The following is a 5,380-nucleotide window of genomic DNA, read 5'->3' on the forward strand; positions in this document are numbered from 1 at the left end:
TCAGAGATCAATTTCTATCATCGTGAGAATAGTTGCTAAAAGGTCATCCCGAAAACTCAAAAATAAGGCTTTTAGTGACAAATTTTGAAAATGTCACTAATAAATGCACTTTTAGGGACAAAATAATTAGGTCTCAAAATGGTTTATTTTTTGAAACAAAAAATTTGGTCCCAAAAAGATAATAATTCATCATTAATATCCAATTTCCGTTGCTAAAAATATAATAACAACACTTTTCGCAATAAAAATATTTCGTTCCCAAAAAATAATTTTGTCCTTAAATTTTGGTCTCCAAAACTTTGATTTTTTCTAGTGATATGTCATGAATGGAATCAGTTTGAGCAACGGATAATTGAAGAATTGGGTCTTGATAGAGTGATGATACATGTCCTTTGCAAAAGTGGAAATTTGAAACAAAAATTTTCATGCAGTAGCGAAGTATGGTCAAATGATGATAATGTTCTAAAGATGGATTTCCCAAGGGATCCTTTGTGTTTATTCTATGTGAAAGAGATGTTAAGAAATCCCTGAGATAATGCACCTCTTGAATTGACACAAGTTTAGATACATAATATGAATATCTGAACTTCAAAATCTACGGGGAAACATTCTTTTCATTGTGGTACGAGTTTGCTGTGGGGAAATATAAGAAATTTTATGCATGTTTAGATTTTTTATTTGAGTATGGATTTGTGGAAGACCAAAAAAAAGGGGGAAAAAAAAGGGACCATTTTTTTTTACCACTAGTTAAAGTCCAGATTCAGTAGCTAGAGGTTTTAACACTGGCAACTTGGAAAAAAGTAGGGAAAAAATTCATATGTAAATAACAGATATAACACCCAAGACCCATAAAAAAATGATAATCAACATTCCAAAAAGGGTATTTTTATTCCGATGGGAAACTCATGCATTAACCTTAGTCCTTTATTTGTGTAATATCCATTTTTGGAACCAATAGCTGTCATAGTGAAATTGCACGAAAAGGTGTAGCTAAAGTCTTCTTGCAAACAATCAACTCTTGAGATACGCGTAGCATTGTTGGACGAGATCTCAGCTTAGAACGCACACATGCAAGTGCCACAATAGCAACTAGAACAATGTTCCTTACAACCACTGGATTAGTTGGATGCAGAATGCGCGAGTCTAATACATCAGTTAACATTAAGTTTTGTGTAGACGACGATGCCAATGATGAGAGGAGTTCTCCTGGATGCCTTCCCATGATTGTTTCCAGTGCTACTACCCCAAAGCTATAAACATCACACTTTTCAGTCACAACCATTGTGTAGGCAAGTTCTGCACAAACAAAAAGATTAATAAAAGAAACTCTATATTTTCACCTCCTATTTTAAAGCAAGTTAATGACAAACAATGAGAAATATTTATCTATCATTGAATTAGGATAAAAAATTGTTAGCCACTATATATTTATGGCACTAATATTATTTTTAAAAAAATTAGGCCATTTTTTTCCCGCTTTTTATTGAAAAAATCAATACGAATAAAGGAAAAACACTGTTGTTACCTGGGGCAATATATCTAGAGGTGCCTGCAATTATGGTTTGATTCGATGAATCGGGATATAACAATCTAGCAGTGCCAAAGTCGCCAATGAAAGCCTCCATTTCAGAGTTCAATAGAATGTTGTTGGGCGATATGTCTCAATGGACAATAGGTGGGTTGCAATCAGATGCAGGTAAGATAGATCATGAGCTATTGATTTAACGATGTTTACCCTCTGAGTCCATCCTAATTCAACAGCTTTGACATTAATTCTCAGAGCACAAAACAAGCTTCCCCTTTTCATGTGCTCAAACACCAAGAACATGCATCTATTGTGCAAATAGAATCCATAAAGCTTCACTATGTTTTGGTGCCGTATGTTAGTTAACATTTGGACCTCATTTCTAAAACTCTCATCAAAAGCAGGCTCCTCTGCTTCGAAACGATGGAGTTTCTTTAAGGCAACTACTTTGCCACTTGGTAACTGAGCTCTATACATGCTGCCATAACCGCCGGTTCCAATGCAATATCTGATGTCAAAGTCATTTGTTGCTTTGATGATGCCTTCATATGCAATTCTTCCATCATAATTCCTTATCGAGCAAATATCCCCATTTTTCATTGCTCTTTCCTTAGCTTTTTTTTTTTGTGGGTCTTGCGATAACGAAAACATGCATATGCAAGTAAACTAAGGAAAACTGTGATAAGGAGAGAAATGAGGAGAGTAAGCATCACTATTCTTTTCTTGCAAGAATTTATGGCTTTACATCAGGTAACCTTGTTAATTGCTTGTGATGGGGTAGACAATCATAGAGTAGACAATCATATCCATATTGTGGGATTTGACGGTTGAGAGGATTGTATGACAAGTCAAGACCTTTTATGGAGTAAACACTGCATGGGACTTCGCCCGAGAGATTGTTGTGGGAGAGATTTAAGTACTGTAATCGTGACAAACATGCAAGTGTGGTTGGTATTGTTCCATTCAAATCATTGTCATTCAATCTCAAGTACTCCAAATTTTCAGACTGTTCTAGCTCTCTTGGGATAGGCCCGTTAAGAAAATTATGAGAGGGGTCCAAATACTGAAAGCTGTTGGGAACTTCAATTGGTGGTAGTTTCCCTGAAAGTTGGTTTGATGACAAATCGAGATGTTTAATGTGGGATGAAAGCCCAAGTTCAGCGGGTATGGTGTTATTAACTTGATTTGAAGATACATCAAAAAATTTCAAGTTAATCAACTTACCTATTGAAGATGGGATCTTACCTGTAAAGAGGTTATGGCTAAGGTTCAAGTATGCCAATTGCATCAAATCTTTTATTTCTACGGGGATGGAACCGTTGATTCGATTTGAAAAAAGATGCAGATAGGTCAGATTAGTCAATTGACCAATAGATGAAAGGATTGGGTCACTGAGGATGTTTTTCTTCAATAACATATAAACCAAGTTCTTTAGCATTCCTATTTCTTGAGGGATGGAACCGTTGAGTCAATTTGAAAAAAGATAGAGAGAGGTCAAATTAGTCAATTGACCAATAGATGAAGGGATTGGACCGTGAAGATTATTATCATGTATAGACATATAAACCAAGTTCTTTAGCACTCCTATTTCTTGATTGATGAAACCGTTGAGTCGATTTGAAGAAAGATAGAGATGGGTCAGATTAGTTAATTGACCAATAGATGAAGGGATTGAACCAATAAGGATATTATCACCTATATCTGTATGCACCATATTCTTTAACTGACCAGTAGATGAAGGGATTGGACCAGTGACATTAGTATAATATATGTAAAGTTGTACTAGGTGGCTGAGGTTTCCCAAGGTAAGAGGTAGCAAACAATCAAGATTTTTGTTGTGTGAGAGGTCAAGGTAGGTGAGCTTTGATAGAGTACCAATTTCCTCGGGGATGCTTCCAGTTAAGTTATAGTCATAGAGATTGAGAAATTCAAGGTTTGGGAAGGAAGTCCAATTCATGTTTTCAAGCTTTCGATGGTGTTAGGTCCCTTGTTCTTGTCAATCCTGCAAACAACTTTGTTAATTGAGTTGTAAAATTTCCTTACTGATTTGTCTTCCTCGCTTGAGCGAAGGAGTCCTTGCTCGAGCGAAGGACTGCGTTTGGCAAAAACCTGAAAGAGATGAATGTGCGCTCAAGCGAAGCATGTGTGGCTCGAGCGAAGGACTGCGTCTACATAAAACCTGAAAGTGTTGTTTGTTCGCCCGAGCGAAGGATACGTGGCTCGAGCAAAGCCACTTATGGAAATCACGTGAGTTAAGTTCCTCGCTCGAGCGAGAGAAGCTTCGCTCGAGCGAGCTTCAAAATCCAAGATTTCTATAAGTAGTTGTTTTACTCCAAAACTAGGATGAGGTTTTCAGATCTACTTTGAGGTTTTCTAAGGTTTTCTTCTGGAGTATTTTTGTGAGCTTTCCTTGATAAATTAAGTGAGTATTAAAACTCATGGATTAACAAGCACATATCAAGGAGGTTGATTGAATACATACAAGAGTGTTATTCTTCGGTGGATTCCGAATATTCAAACGTGGAGTTTCAAAGGAGTTTGATTTTGTACGTAGTCGTTGATTCGACAAGTGAAGTTATGGATTCAACTTCAGATCAATCAGTTCCGAGACGAAGGCTTGGTGAAAGAGTTACAGAAGGTTTGAACACAAATTGGATGAGTTGGGTAATTTCTTTGTTATCTTTGTAATCTTTCTTTCTTCAGTAGTGGATTGATTAGTGGCATTTCGCCCGTGGTTTTTTATTACAATTGAAGGTTCTTCAATTGTGGTTTTTCCACGTAAAAATCGTTTGTGTTGATTTATTATTTATTTCGAAAACAACAATCTAAATCACTTTCGTAAGTGCTTGATGATTTAGATTGTATGTTTTGAATAATTGGGAATTAAAAATATTTTAATCTTGATCTAATCATGAATCACTTAGGATTTTTAATTGGTATCAGAGCAGGTCACTCTTTGTTTTTTATCAAAACTATAGGAGTATGATTTTGTGTGATTGGTGTTATGGATTCAATTCGTGAAGGTAACTCGACCCATAGACCTCCGTTACTCGATGGTACAAACTATTCTAATTGGAAAGCTCGTATGAGAGCGTTTTTAAAATCCATCGATGAGAAAGTTTGGCACTGTGTGCTTTATGGGTGGAGTGAACCTACTGTCACAATTGATAGTATTGAGATTCCCAAATCCCTTGATAAATGGGACACAACCGATTATCAAAACTCGAGTTGGAACAACAAGGCTCTCAATTCTCTTTTCTGCTCCGTCACACCTGAAGAGTTTCGTCGTATCTGTACATGTGAGGTAGCAAAAGAGGCTTGGGACATTCTTGAAACAATTCACGAAGGTACTACTTCTGTTAAAAGGTTAAAACTTCAACGTCTCACCTCTGCCTTTGAAACCCTTTTTATGCGAGATGATGAGACGTTTGATGATTTCTATGCAAAACTCAGTGACATCGTGAATTCCTGTTTCACACTAGGTGAAAAAATCCCTGAAGCTAAAGTTGTTGGAAAAATTTTGAGGTCTTTGCCCGAGAGGTTCCAATCAAAAGTGACAACCATTGAGGAGGCTTAGAATGCTGATACCCTCAAGCTTGATCAATTGGTTGGAAACTTGCAGACTTATGAAGCCCACTAGATTTCTAAGAAAAAATAAAAAGATAGTGTGGCTTTCGCTAGTGCTCATGAGGCTGCAAAAACTCCGGAGACTGAGTTTGATTTAGAGTCTGAGATGATGGCTATGTTTACTAAACAGTTTAAAAAATATTTGAAGAAAAAGAAGCCTAATTTCAGAGACCCTATTTCAAAAGACAAGAGTAATGAAAAACCCAAAACTTTTCCACCAAAACTTGC

The 5,380-nt window shown here is 36.5% G+C and overlaps 1 pseudogene; it reads right to left on the reverse strand.

The window, feature by feature from the left end:
* Window positions 1-961: 961 nt before the first annotated feature.
* Window positions 962-2,125, reverse strand: LOC114310903 (MDIS1-interacting receptor like kinase 2 pseudogene; annotated as a pseudogene).
* Between the last annotated feature and the right edge of the window lie 3,255 nt (window positions 2,126-5,380).

This window comes from Camellia sinensis, chromosome 1 (assembly GCF_055761805.1).
Source record: "Camellia sinensis isolate YWXY chromosome 1, ASM5576180v1, whole genome shotgun sequence".
In the NCBI taxonomy this organism is placed as follows: Eukaryota; Viridiplantae; Streptophyta; class Magnoliopsida; order Ericales; family Theaceae; genus Camellia; species Camellia sinensis.